Source organism: Lissotriton helveticus, chromosome 7 (genome assembly GCF_964261635.1).
Source record: "Lissotriton helveticus chromosome 7, aLisHel1.1, whole genome shotgun sequence".
Classification (NCBI taxonomy): Eukaryota; Metazoa; Chordata; class Amphibia; order Caudata; family Salamandridae; genus Lissotriton; species Lissotriton helveticus.
The window spans coordinates 964,990,222-965,005,043 of NC_136068.1; positions in this window are offsets into that span (position 1 = coordinate 964,990,222).

Here is a 14,822-nt window from a genome sequence, read left to right on the forward strand (position 1 = left end):
GGTGGTCCCCATGGGTGGCACGCATTGGCCCGGTCCATTTCATTGGCTGCGTCTTACCAACCATGTCTCTGCAGAGCTATGGGCCCCTAGGTGTGGGAGCGACCTGATGGCACAACTGACTGCGCGTTTCCCCACACGCATCTCAATAGCAGTCACGACACTTTGAAAGATAGTCTCGTTATTCAGTTTGGACGCATGCCCCGTTGGGAATACGCCCATAAAGTTACATTGTTACTACTGGTTCACATGTTTCAGGAGCGGCACTTAGGGAACCCCATCCAAGAGCCTTCCCCCTGGCCCCACATGACACGCCCCCCTGACCCCCGGGTGGTTACGATACAGCAGACCATATGGCGTGCACCAACATCATGACCTGGAACATCCGAGGTATACACACCCCGTTGCGTCGGTACTCAGTCTTTGCGTATATGCAGCACCATCAGGTGGGGATCGCGCTCCTCCAAGAGACCCACATGTCCCAAGTGGAACTGGAGCGGCTTCGCAGGTGCTGGAGGGGACAGATACATGGCACGACCTATTCAGCGCACGCACGCGGTACTTTTATATGGGTGAGGGCAGGAGTTCCCTTTGTGTGCACAGACGCGCAAGTAGATCCAGAAGGGAGGTATCATTTGCGAGGGGGAGGCTCAATGGGCAGGAGGTACTGTTGGGTTCCATGTATGCCCCTAACACTGAGCAGCCTGCCTTCCTGGCGTCCTTAAATCCCATCCTTCAACGCTATGCAGGCCTCCCCTGGCTACTGGGCGAAGACTACAATATGGTATTGGATACACAGTTGGACCGCTCCTACCCACCCCTCCGAGTGGCGGCGGCGGCATCGGCGGCGCAGGCACTTGGGGACTGGCTAATACACTGGGACATACACGACTTTTGGCGCACGCAGCACCCTGCGGACAAAGCATACTCATATTACTCGGCAGCGCACGATCTCCACGTCAGATTGGATCGAATAATAGGCTCCCAGTCCCTGCTCCCGCTTCTGTCGAAGTCAGAATACCTGGGTAGGACGCACTCAGACCATAACCCCCTATGGCTACAGATCAGCTGGGTGGCGGACAGGCCCCGGGTGCCTACCTGGCGGCTGCAGCCGGCTGCGTTAGAAGACGCCGAGTTTAGGTCTTCACTGGGCACTGCCATTTTATCCTACTTTGAGGACAATGAGGGTTCAGCAAGTGACCATATGGTGGAATGGGACGCTCACAAGGTAACTATTCGGGGACACTGTATAGGGGCCACCTGGAACATCTGCGCGCAGGTGTCCGCGTCCCTGGCCTGCATATAGTCAGAGCTTCTGCAGTATGAAAGGGAGGGGGAAGGAGCGGGCAGGCATGCGGCAAAACTTGGGGAACTTCGCGGAGAGCACGAAGTCCTAATTGAGAGGCTGAGATGCCACAGCTATGCAGCACACACCGCCAAAACGCACGCCAAGGCAGCTAGGGTTGGCCGCTTGTTGGCTTGGCTGCTACGGACAACAGAGTGTAACACCCCGATAGGCGTCATTCGCTTAACAAATGGGATGGTGGTGTACACTCAGCGTGAGATCCATAGGGCGCTTACTGATCACTACCGGGACCTCTATAGGGCTCGAGGTGCTGGTCAAGCGCGAGAGGTGGCTGACTTTGTGGAGGCGGCGGCACTGCCTACTGCCACGGAGGACCAGAGGGCGGAGTTGGGTGCCCCGCTCACGCTGGAGGAGGTGGGAGATGCGATCGGGGCATTGGCGACCGGAAAATCCCCGGGACCTGACGGCTTGTCGGCTGAGTATTACAAAGCAAATAGGGACATCCTCGCACCTCAGCTCCTTCGGGTATTTCAGGCCTCAATGGATGCGGGCTACCTCCCACCATCCATGCGGGAATAGTTCTTGGTGTCCTTGCCTAAGCCCGACAGAGACCTCATGTCCCTGAGCTCCTACCGCCCATTGGCGATGCTCAACACCGATTATAAGATACTAGCCAAACTACTTGCGGAGCGACTGGCGCCGGTTGTCCCACATTTAGTGCATCCGTACCAAAATGGCTGTGTGCCGGCGAGGTCCACGTCTCTGAACATCCGAAGGTACTTCCGAGTGGCGACGGAGGCGGCGGCGGCGGCGGTCTGGCCCAGGGCGGGGTGCCTGGTGCTGGACCTAGAAAAGGCCTTCGATTGTCTTGAGTGGAGCTACTTGCTGCCAGTGTTGGAGGCGTACGGCCTGGAAGGAGGTTTTCTACAAATGGTTGGACTGCTGTATAGGAACCCTGTGGTTCGGGTCAGACTGGGGCCGTATGTATCGGAAGAAGTGGCGTGGGCAGGGGCTCTCGGCAGGGATGCCCGCTGTCACCACTGCTCTTTGCGCTGGCCATGGAGCCCCTAGCCGCGGCCATGAGACAGCTCCTGGCAGACGGTATCCCTTTGGGCGACAGCACTCACCAAGTGTCTTTGTACACCGATGACCTGTTGGTCTTTGTCAGGGATGTGAGCCACATACCGGAGCAGCTGGCCCCGTTGCTGAGCCGTTTTGCCGACCTCTCGGGGCTCTGTGTTAATGCAGGCAAGTCCTGCCTTTACGCCTTTAACAGTGAGGTGGCAGACCCGGAGTATAGTCTCCATGGCACGCGAGTCCAATGGCGGGCGGACACGTTTAAATACCTGGGGATCCAGATCTACCGCCAGCCCGCGGACCTGCTGGATGGGAACTTGGGAAGAGCGGTGACAGCGCTCAGGGCCCAGATCGGCTTTTGATCCACGCTTCCCCTGACACCCGCTGGTAGAGTGGCCCTGGCTAAAATGGTGATGCTCCCTCGCCTTCTCTATTATTTTGCGAATCTGCCCTTGTTCGTGCCTGCGTCCTTCTTCTCCAAACTTAACAGAATCCTGCGTGACTTTGTCTGGGGCGCATCCAGACACCGTCTGGCTCTCGGGAAACTGTTTTTGCCCACAGACAAAAGCGGATTGGCCGCGCCCTGCTTCGAGCACTATTACCTGGCAGCGCAGCTCCAATGGATTGCCCGCTGGCTGGCGGACAGGGGGAGAGAAGACACTGCCACGGCTGAGACGCCCTACACCCTGGAGCGGATCACCGCATTATTCCACCCATTAGCGGTACCGGAACGTCCCACTCCAATACTATTAGCGGTGGTGTACAAATGCTACCGCAGAGCGCTGCGCCTCATGAAGAAGGTGCTTCCCTATGCACCTGCGGTGCCATTGGAAGACTCGCCGGGGGGAGAGGGTGTCCTCACGCACCACATGCTGGAGCAGTGGCAGGAGGCGGATGTCCAGACGCTGGGCGACTTACATCAAGATGGGGCCCTTCTCCCCTTTGAGACGTTAGTCGCAGAAGTAGGGCTTACCCCTGGGGGGTTCCTAATGCATCGATCCCTCACGGCCCGCATGACGGCTGGATGGGGCGATATCACAGAGGAGCCTCCGCAGCACTTAACAGTGCAATACCTGCTTGTCATGGGCAGGGGCAGGCACCTGATTAAGTGGTTTGCTGCATCCCTACGGATACACACGGAACTAGACCTGACTCCACTCAGAGGAAAATGGGAGCGTGACCTGGGACGCCCGTTGGCGGATAAGGAATGGGCGAAAATACTGAAAAGCCCGGTGCGCATCCCCAGGAATATGCCCTTCCGCCAAATCCAAGTCTACATAGTACATAGGGCCTATCTCACCCCGACTTAATAAATAAGTACTTTCACAGGGCGGATACGTCTTGTCCCCGATGCGGTGAGCTCAATGCGGATCTCCTCCACCTTCTGTGGCACTGCCCGGGGCTCGGTACCTACTGGAGAGACATCAGTACCCTGCTCACACAATGCACTGGCCGCACAGTCCCTTGTAACTGGCCCGAATTCCTCTTGCACCATTTCAAGCGGTCGCCTACAGATAAGGTGTCGTCCCGCTTCCTGGATTTGGGGATGGTGACGGCGGTGTGACTCCTTACAAGGAAATGGAAGGCAAGTGACTCACCCAGCGTACGGGCCTGGGTCTTTTCCCTTTTGTCGTGGGCCCGAGCAGAATGGACTGCCATCCGGAGAGAGGAAACAGTGGGGCTCCGCAGGGAACCTATGGCGGAGAAGTGGGAGCGCATGCTTCTCGCTCTACAAGGGGTGGGGGCCAGTGCAGTTGAGAGGGCGGAGGGAGACCAGGCTGGTACAATGGGCGGAGGGGGGGTGCGCAGCGATCGACACCACCGACACACATGCTGGGGCGCAGCATACAATTGTGACAAGGGTGCAATAGGAACGGAAGCGCACGCATGTTAAGGGGGGTGAGGGGAGGCGGGGGGAGTGCAAAGGGGACAGCCCTAAGCGGGAGGGGGAGGGCGGGCCTCGGGGATAGGAATGGGGGATGATTTATACTGTATCCTGGTGATAGTGCTGCACCTGATGTTTTTGTTTACTTGCACATGTTTTGATTGCAATTGAGTTACACATGAAAAACTTGTCTCTGCACGCGGAAGTGGGACGCATTGACTTTTATACATCTCGGACATGCCTGAGCGCCTAAGATCCAACTGCATATTATTACTGAGTAACCACTGTAGAGCCTCTTCGACATGCTGCACTAACAGTGTAGTGGCAACTAGGCAGTGCTGAAGGCCTACCTGGACTATGCTGACGTATCCCATGTATTGTTGAAATATCTAAATACCAATAAAAAAGATTTGACAAAAAAAAAATGAATTGTTCAGAGAGTTCTTCACCTCTCTGGTTGATGGAACCCGGGTGAACACATTTTGACATCTTCATCTACCATCCGTAATAAGGTCAGGCTTTTTCAGCCCCAGTGTGCCACTCTTATTGTATTGTATTGTATTGTATGGCATACTTGTATAGCGCAAAACTGTCACCCAAAGGGTATCCTGGCGCTTGACTTGATCAGCCATACGCAACTTTATGCTACTTTAGACTTTACAGCAACCTGGGAAAAAGGTGTGTTTTTAATCCTTTTTTAAAGGAGGAGAGATCCTCTTTACTTCTCAAGGGCAAGGGTAAAGCATTCCACAACTTAGCTGCGGCAAACCTGAAGGAACGTCCGCCCATCCGAATCCTCATGATTTTAGGAGTGACCACCAGGCAGGCGGAAGGGGAGCGAAGGGATCTGGTGGGGGTATACCAAGAGAACATCATCTGCAGCGAAGATGGCCCCTGGCCATGAAGAGCCCTAAAAACAAGGCATAGTGCTTTAAAATCAATACGCCGGGCAATTGGCAACCAGTGGAGATCCATGAGCGCCAAGGAAGATGAATCAAGACGCCGTCTGGAAAGGGCCAACTTAGCAGCCATGTTCTGCACCCACTGCAGTTTACCCACTAGGGTGGCTGGCGCGCCCAGAAGTAGCACGTTGCGGTAACCAAGCCTGCTTAAGATGATACTACGCACTACCTCTGGGCGGGCATGACCCGGGAGGAGGGAAAGAATTTTCCGCAATGTTCAAAGCAGCAGCATGCACATTGCCACGGTTTTATTGACAAACGCGTCTAGCTGTAGATTGGGTTCGAACATCACCCTCAGGTTCCGGGTGGACACTGCCACTGCCCCCGTGCTCTGGAAAGAGGAAGGCCAAAAATCTGGTGGCAAAGGCCGAGGGAAGCGATCCGAAGAGCAGTGCAGTACCTCGTTTTTGAGCTGTTAAATTGCAACGAATTTTGACTCAGCCATTCTGCAGTAGCTGACATACAGCGGTGGTAAGTCTCCTGTGACACAGCATCCTTACCCTCAAACGAGAAGATAAGTTGCGTGTCATCAGCGTAATTGATGACCACAATGCCATAGGACTTGATTAATCTGATCAGGGGACGGAGGTAAAGGTTGAATAGAATAGGGCTAATGGCCGACCCTTGTGGCACGCCCTGCCCCACCCTCCTGATGTCCAAACGGTAGGGTGGCAAGGCTACCACCTGGTGTCTATTACCAAGGTAAGAGACCACCCAGTCAAGGGCCAGGCCAGATACCCCAGTCTCCTCTAGTCTCCTGATCAGAATGGCGTGGCTGACCGTATCGAATGCGGCCGACATGTCGAGCAGCATTAAAAAGGCTGCTCGACCAAGGTCGACACGCGAACGAAGGTCATCCAAGGCGGTCACCAATGCAGACTCAGTGCCATGGGCTGGCCTGAAGCCAAACTGAGCCGTATCCAGGCAGATTTGGTCTCCAAAAAGCTGGACAGATGTTTAGTCGCCAGTTTCTCCAAGATCTTAATTGGGAGAGGGAGCAATGATATAGGCCTATAATTTTCTGAGCAGGTGGGGTCCAGTGTGTCTTTTTTCAGAAGTGGCGATACCACGGCCAGTTTCCAACACTCTGGAACCTGAGCAGTGCTAAAGGACTGACAGCAGATGGCATGAAGAGGGGGGTAAAGCTCCTCATGGAACAATTTCCAGTATCTATGTGGCAATGGGTCGAGGGGAGAGCCCGACGAAATCCCATCCGCCACAGAACAGAAATCCTCAAAAGAGGGGAGAGGGAAGCTGTTCAACCGAGCCCGCCTATCATCCGGCTCTGAGATATCAGAAGTGGTCCCCCCTGCAGGATGAGGCGTAGCTTGGAGAGCTGAGGTGACCGGGGTCCCGAGATTACTCAGAATGAGGGTGATCTTATCCTCAAAGGCCTTTGCCAAAGAATCGCAAAGCAGTTGGGAGGCCAGGATGTTCTTAGAGGCACTAGCAGGGCGAGATAAATCCCTGACAATCTTAAACAGGGCCTGAGATTTATTTGCCGCTGTTAGTAATGTTTCCTCAAGGAAACTGGCTTTGGCGCACTTAATCTCAGTTTTGTAGGCCAGTAGCGCCTGTTTGAAGACAACCTTGTCGGATTCAAGATATTGTCTCCTCCAGTGGCGCTCTGCACGTCTACACTGGAGCTTCAACTGAAGAAGCTCCTTGGAGAACCAAGGCATAGCCGGTTTAGCCCTGTCTCTGATTTTCCGTAGTGGGACCAATTCGTCCAGTGAATTGGAGATTTTCTGACAGAGAGTCAGATAGCTCTCCTCCTCTTATACAGATGGTTTGACCATTGCTGTTCCATTTCCCACACAAACAATCTGATGGCTTTAAATGAGAAGCATAGGAAGAGGGACAGAGTTTGCTCTTGCCGTCACAAATATGATTTAGGCATCAAGAAAAGAAAATCAGCATTTGTAAGCATCTTGCTCGATCAGGGATAGCCCAAAATTTTGGGAAACCGTTGATCGTCCCATTTTTGAGCCCTCAGCTGGTAATTTACCCTCACAACATATTACTCCTGATTCTTGGGTAATGCATTTTGCTGCTATTTATGATGCCTCTGTCTCATTCCTTCTTTAAATACCCTGGGCATATTTACAAGGCCAATGCATCACCGGAGAGTCACTTTTTACGACAGTCCGGTGGTGCAGTGCCCTGCTCCATATTTACAAAGCAGCGCTAATTCGCTTTGCATGGCTTAACTCTGCCTTGTAAATATCAAACCCTTTGACGCAGGTATCAGCGTCAAAGGAATGTGCAGTGGATGTTGCTCTGGGTGTTTCTACACAACACCCATTGCTTTTTGACACGGCCCCAGATTTACAAGGATCTGTAAATCTGAGGCAGCTCCAAAAACTGACGCAACTGAAAAGCAGGCATTAGAGTGGTGCAACGAGGAGAAATACTTTTACTTATACTAATTGTTTGCTCTTTCTATACGTGCTGCATTTTGCAGCACACATAGAAGGAGCAAATCACCTTTAATGATTGTTTATGTGCAGGAAGGTGTCCCTTCCTACACATAAATAATCATCCCTCCAACACAGGCACACTTCCACCATGGCGCAAGGGTATCTAAATTGGCGCTTGGCAGCTTTTTTGTGCCGGCGCAAGTAAAAACATATGGTGCGCCATATTATTGTGAATACGGCGCATCCCTGCGTTTTTTTAATGACACTGCTAAATTGCTTGCAGCTCCGTGCTGCATCATTTCTTTCTAAATATGCACCCCAGTTGGCTAATTCATCATCTTTGTGCTTGACCCCATCACTTATCTTTAGTTGGAAGGAGGTATGGGATGCTGTTCTAGAGCTGCCCAATAACAAAGCCCCTGGGCCAGATGCCATACTGCTTGACTTGTTTAAGTACAATATTGATTTGTGGGCACCGTTGCTATCATTCTATATTAACACCACCATTAAACATCAACTTCCATCATCCTGGTCCACTTCCATCATTGTGCCTGTTTTCAAAAAGGGTCATAAAGATGACTTGCATTGCTATTGCCTCATCTCTTTGATGGATTCCACTGTCAAGGTGGTGGGAAGAAATAGACTGATGGCGTGGGTCCATGGCCAAAAAGATTTGGCAGATGTTTAATATGGCTTTCAATACGGCAAGGGGGTGATGGAACAATATTTACATCTTTATCTTCTCATAATCAAATAACCAAAGCTAAGGTGAACTCTCTTCACCTATGGTTTATGGATTTGAGTTCTGTTTTTTACAGGGTAAATAGGGACAAGCTCTGGAAGAATATGTCGGGCATGAGAAGTCTATTGTTGCCTTTTTGTGCGATCTACACATGGATCTGACAGCCTCTGTCCATTATGGACCCGAGGTTAGTTGTACTCCAAAGTTTGCTCTGAAGAGGGTGGTCAGACAGGGTTGTATAATAGCTCCCTTCTTATTTAGGTTGTATGTTAATAATCTGGACAAGGTCCTATCCATGCCTGGGCAAGGTTTGCCATTGTTCAAAAGCCGGACAGTGCCCGATTTGCTCTATGCCGACAATGCTCTGCTGATCTCCAGGACTGCCTTGGGCCTTCAACAACTCTTGAACAGTTTTGCAGATTTCATGGACAGCCTTGACATTAACACCAACTTTACCAAATCTAACATCATGGTAATAGGCTCAAAATATACCAACAGATCCCATTGTATATAGGGCAATAAGTAAAGGAACGTTTCAAAATGCCTTTATCTTGGGATTCTCTTTGACTCTTCTGTCAGCTGGTCACCTCTAGTTAATTATAAATGTCGAGCCTTTGGAAGAAGTATTGTCTCCGTTTTTAGGGCTCGGGCCTACGTCTCCACGAAGTGGGGGCGGAGTTTCCGAGCTCTTATGTATTAGAAAAAAAAAGAATTCTGAAAGGGGTCCGGGCTGCCACATTCCAGAAAGCGCGCGTTTTTTGCGTGTGGTATTTTGCCATGTGCATGGTAATTGGTCCAGGCAAGGCTGTGTTTAAGTAAGGCAGCACGCCATAGGACTTAGGAATTTGTCAATGTCCACTTCCTGCATAAAGTGTTCGGACACGCGCAGAAGAATACATAAATCCTCAATTACCAGCTGTCCGAGGTGCCGGTAATTGAAGGCAGATGGTGCTGGGAGCGTGTGCACTGCTGTGTTTTTTTCCCTTCAGCTCTGTGTGCGCGCAAGAACAGCCGGCCAGCAATGTAGAGAATCACATGCATCAGATCTGTTTTTTTTAAACAATTGCGATCGCGAAAGTGATCTCTTTCTGTGCTGCTTGTTTAAACAATTGCGATCGCAAAAGTGATGCTTTCTGTGCTGCTTGTTTAAACAATTGCGATCGCGAAAGTGATGCTTTCTGTGCTGCTTGTTTTTCGTATGTAATCTTGTTCTTCTACGAACTCGATGATAGCGGAGTATCCCATCCTCACCCTCTAGGTCACTTCATTAATTTTCCACGAGTCCGCCGTGTCTGTTGGCGAGTGCAGATTGGTAGTGCAGAGTGCAGAGTGGTAGTGCAGAGTGCAGAGTGGTAGTGCAGAGTGGTAGTGCAGAGTGGTAGTGCAGTTTGGTAGTGCAGAGTGGTAGTGCAGAGTGCAGAGTGGTAGTGCAGAGCGGTAGTGCAGAGTGGTAGTGCAGAGTGGTAGTGCAGAGTGCAGAGTGGTAGTGCAGATTGGTAGTGCAGAGTGGTAGTGCAGAGTGGTAGTGCAGAGTGGTAGTGCTGAGTGCAGAGTGGTAGTGCAGAGTGGTAGTGCAGAGTGCAGAGTGGTAGTGCAGAGTGCAGAGTGGTAGTGCAGAGTGCAGAGTGGTAGTGCTGAGTGGTAGTGCAGAGTGCAGAGTGGTAGTGCAGAGTGCAGAGTGGTAGTGCAGAGTGCAGAGTGGTAGTGCAGAGTGCAGAGTGGTAGTGCAGAGTGGTAGTGCAGAGTGAGAGTGCAGTTTGAGAGTGTGAGTGGTAGTGGTAGTGCAGATTGAGAGTGCAGAGTGCAGATTGGTAGTGCAGATTGGTAGTGCAGAGTGGTAGTGCAGAGTGCAGAGTGGTAGTGCAGAGTGCAGAGTGGTAGTGCAGAGTGCAGAGTGGTAGTGCAGAGTGGTAGTGCAGAGTGGTAGTGCAGAGTGAGAGTGCGAGTGGTAGTGCAGCGTGGTAGTGCAGAGTGAGAGTGCAGAGTGCAGTTTGGTAGTGCAGAGTGCAGATTGGTAGTGCAGAGTGCAGATTGGTAGTGCAGAGTGGTAGTGCAGAGTGGTAGTGCAGAGTGGTAGTGCAGAGTGCAGAGTGGTAGTGCAGAGTGGTAGTGCAGAGTGGTAGTGCAGAGTGGTAGTGCAGAGTGCAGTTTGAGAGTGCAGAGTGCAGAGTGGTAGTGCAGAGTGCAGAGTGGTAGTGCAGAGTGGTAGTGCAGAGTGGTAGTGCAGAGTGGTAGTGCAGAGTGCAGAGTGGTAGTGCAGAGTGCAGAGTGGTAGTGCAGAGTGGTAGTGCAGAGTGCAGAGTGGTAGTGCAGAGTGGTAGTGCAGAGTGCAGAGTGGTAGTGCAGAGTGGTAGTGCAGAGTGGTAGTGCAGAGTGGTAGTGCAGAGTGCAGAGTGGTAGTGCAGAGTGGCAGTGCAGAGTCGTAGTGCAGAGGGCAGAGTGGTAGTGCAGAGTGGTAGTGCAGAGTGCAGAGTGCAGAGTGGTAGTGCAGAGTGGTAGTGCAGAGTGAGAGTGCAGAGTGGTAGTGCAGAGTGCAGAGTGAGAGTGCAGAGTGGTAGTGCAGAGTGAGAGTGCAGATTGAGAGTGCGAGTGGTAGTGCAGAGTGCAGAGTGGTAGTGCAGAGTGGTAATGCAGAGTGCAGAGTGGTAGTGCAGAGTGGTAGTGCAGAGTGCAGAGTGGTAGTGCAGAGTGGTAGTGCAGAGTGATAGTGCAGAGTGGTAGTGCAGAGTGGTAGTGCAGAGTGGTAGTGCAGATTGGTAGTGCAGAGTGCAGATTGAGAGTGCAGAGTGCAGATTGAGAGTGCAGAGTGCAGATTGGTAGTTCAGAGTGCAGAGTGGTAGTGCAGAGTGCCTAAAACACATTGCCATTTACAATGCCATTATCTCTAACTTAAAACAAACCCGAGCCCTAATGCATTCCTAATGCTTGTTGATTTTGCCTTGGGATTAGGACACATATGTGTTGTCCCGTTGTCTAAAACTTATCAGGCCATGTACCTTGCCATTGCTTCTTATGGTACTGAGGTTTGGGGGTATACAAATGTAACTCTTTTGCAAACAGTTGGGAACAGTTTTATTAAGCGACTGCTCTTATTGCCTCATAGTGCGTCTACTTACAACGTTCACGAAGAATTAGTGATTGGTTAAATCTTTGATCTTATTCAACTCCAACCCTTAAGTTTATGGGTATCTGTTTGGCTTAAGAATGAGCTTTCTCTGAACAGTTCAGTTTTCATAAATTGTCCATAATCAGGACTATGCCATTAAAATCCTGTGGTTTAAATATGTCATGGACTGTTTCTATTTACTAGAATTACCTGATCTGTTTCATAAGACTGAAGCCATTGTTAAGGGAGACGTAGTATGGGCTAAAAAAATCTTTTTTGGTGCTCAGGAGAGTGGAAAGGGAGTCTAGCGCCTTGTCCATTATACTTTTAGGTCCTAGAGGAAAAGACACTCTCTATAAAACCGTATTTAAGATACGGGACGTCAAATGCTCACTATTTTCATTGCCCTATTTTAGGTTCAACTTAATACATAATCTTTTACGAGTTCCTAAGGGTTGGGCCAATGAGCCAGATTGTTTCCTTGTCTACGTGATGTTTTATCTGCACAAGGTTTTATGGACTTTGTTTTTATAAGTCCCTTTAAAAGCCTATTCTTGTTGATCATAAATTTAGTCAAACCAGTACCACTGTTTTATATTTTCTAGATGTTGCCGGATGTTAGAACTTGTTCTCAAGTTGCTTGGTTTTTCAGTAGTGCAGTCAGCTTGAGGAGTACTATGATCACAGATCGATTTTATGAATTACTACAATATTGTTTATTTGGTTCATTGCTTGATGTATGCTGCTCAGAATATGTCTTAGTATGGTATATATTGTGATTTATGTATAGCAAATTTGTATTTAATTGATGTAGTTGTGTTTTTATTGTGTTTTATGGTTACATTTAAACCGTCTAAAAAAAAACCTAGTGCCACTCAAACATTGCAGCTAGATGCCCACTCTATTTCCAGCACAACGTCCTAAAAAATACCTAGGGGTGGAATTCCATACCTTAGGGCAGAGCAAGCGGCATATGCAAGAGCTGGAAAGGGAAACAGCGGGATTAAGATTTGCACGTGCTACAACATCACAATACCTGAAGGGTCGATCTCTAAAACCATTGTTTAGAGTATTGAATGCAAAGATTCTCTCAACTATGACCTATGTGTTGGTAGCCTTACCATGAAAATTCAATAGCTGACTCAATCAGACTCACACTAAACTCTATACATCAATATTTAGGTTATTGAACTCTGTAAGCCAAGCACATATTCAATTGGAATTCAATGTAGTGGAGCAAACACTGAGCCAACAAGCATTTGCAATGCAATAGGTCTCGCATTCGTCTGAGTTAGAGCTAATTACGTTGTCTTTTATCTATGTGTTTTGGTTTGTACTGGAGTGGATGTACACACAGATACACAGCTACAGCATTACCTAGAGGACGTAGAATGAGGAACTAATGATGGAGCAAGGTGGCAAAACAAAATTTTGTGTACCCCTTGTAAAGTCAATGTTCCATAACGTTAACATTTACTAATGGTGTGTTGTGGTGAAATAATTAACAATAGTATAAGATGCACACAAATGCACACGTGGGAATACTAATTTTGCTGGCATGAAGCAATATAATTAACTAATTTGTATTGTTATTGTGATGTGAACTAATGCACAGCTTAAATATAAATAAATGCAGCATGAATGTGTTTATTGTACATGTTATTATGCCAGAAAGTCGTCGGATATGTAAGTTTGAAACGCATTTATGTGGCTTACTTGCTAGGTAATAACTAATGGGGAAAACATTAGTATGGTGGGAGGTAAACAGAGGGGCTTTAATTCCATATTTAACATGAATTTGTGTTTGTTTCTATGATAGTTCCAAAAGTGGCCTCTGAGGCCTAGTGAAAACATGGCTGCTCTGGTAAACTGCGAGCAAGTGCCGGACTGCGCATGTGCACCCAAAGCCTGCAAGTGAGAGTGAACTGCCTTTGCTCGGAAGGGAAGTTCAAGGCTATTGTGCCCTGGAAGTCAGGATGGTTGCCAAAACATGAACATTCGAGTGTTCTGAACGTGGGAAAGAAACGTGAAGCTACCAGTCAAGGAAGTGACTAGGCCAAAGACTGTCCTAAACAATACCCTTTTATTACATTTCTGATTCACCGTGAATATGATGTTAAAATGGTGAGGAGATACTCACCCATCCCAAATTTGTCCAATCAGAACTCGAGTTGGTGATGTTAGATACTTTTTAGATAGATTAAGTTAGGAAATTAGTGTATAAAAAACCCTAATTTTGCTTAGTGAGGGTCGCTCTTTTGATTTCATCTCGAAGTGCTGTCGGATTGCAGATCGATTCCTGGATGTAAGATATTTTGATTTATTTCTTGTTTTTCTTTGCAGGACTGAAGGATAAGATGAGGGCGTTAGTTAGGGATGTTAGGAGAGAATGAATTTTGAACTATCTATTCTTTGCTAAACTTTCAACTGATTTATAAAATAAATGACTATTTTTCCGAGCTCCAAAAAAAATGATTATTCTGAATTAAAGTTCAAGATTTTTACTGTATAAAGAATTAATTAATGCCTAAATGTCAGACATATTAAACATCTTGCTTTTATTAAAATTAGGAAAATGGAATATTAAAGCTGGTCTTGTAATTTTTCCTAAGCCTGATTTTCTTTCATGCAGATCCATTGTCACTATGGTGGTGTGTCTGAATAAAATTCATTGTTTGTTAAAACCATGGTAAATTGCTTAAACTATAGATGTAAATAAATGACTAGTTAGATAGGTTTAGACACTCCGCCAATGTTACAGCATTACTCCTGTGTATTTCACCAATCCCTGGAGTCGAATTAAATGAGAAGAGAAAGTGTGCAGTGTTATGGGCCCCACTGGAGAATAAATGTGTGTCCGGAGGTTTCAGGGAAATGGTGATGCTGATTTAGAATTTATTTTTGGAGTTCTGCTGTAGCAGTTATTTCTTGGTAGCAGAGTAGTGGTTGCTAAGGAAATTAGCTAGGGTTATGTATAAAGTGCTATATAGAATTTAATGTACAAAATTATGAACTAACATCTGTTGAGTTCCTATTACGTTATATGTAGTCCTGAAAAGGCTTCCAAGTGTTGCGTGAAGCTAGTGCCTCTGTCTGCAGGCAGAGGAAGTGTGGCAAGTAAAGTCGCACAGTGCATTGGTCTGTTTCAAAGAAGTAGTATCGTCGTATACTGCAGGGGTATTGTCGCATATCACTGTTTAGGGACTTTAGGTGTGAAAGGATAAATGTATAGTGAGTACAGTCTATAAAATCTTAGCCTTCAAGCATAGGGATCATTGCGTATCCTGACTAAAACTTATTGCTGGGAGAGTAGTAGGACTTAACCCG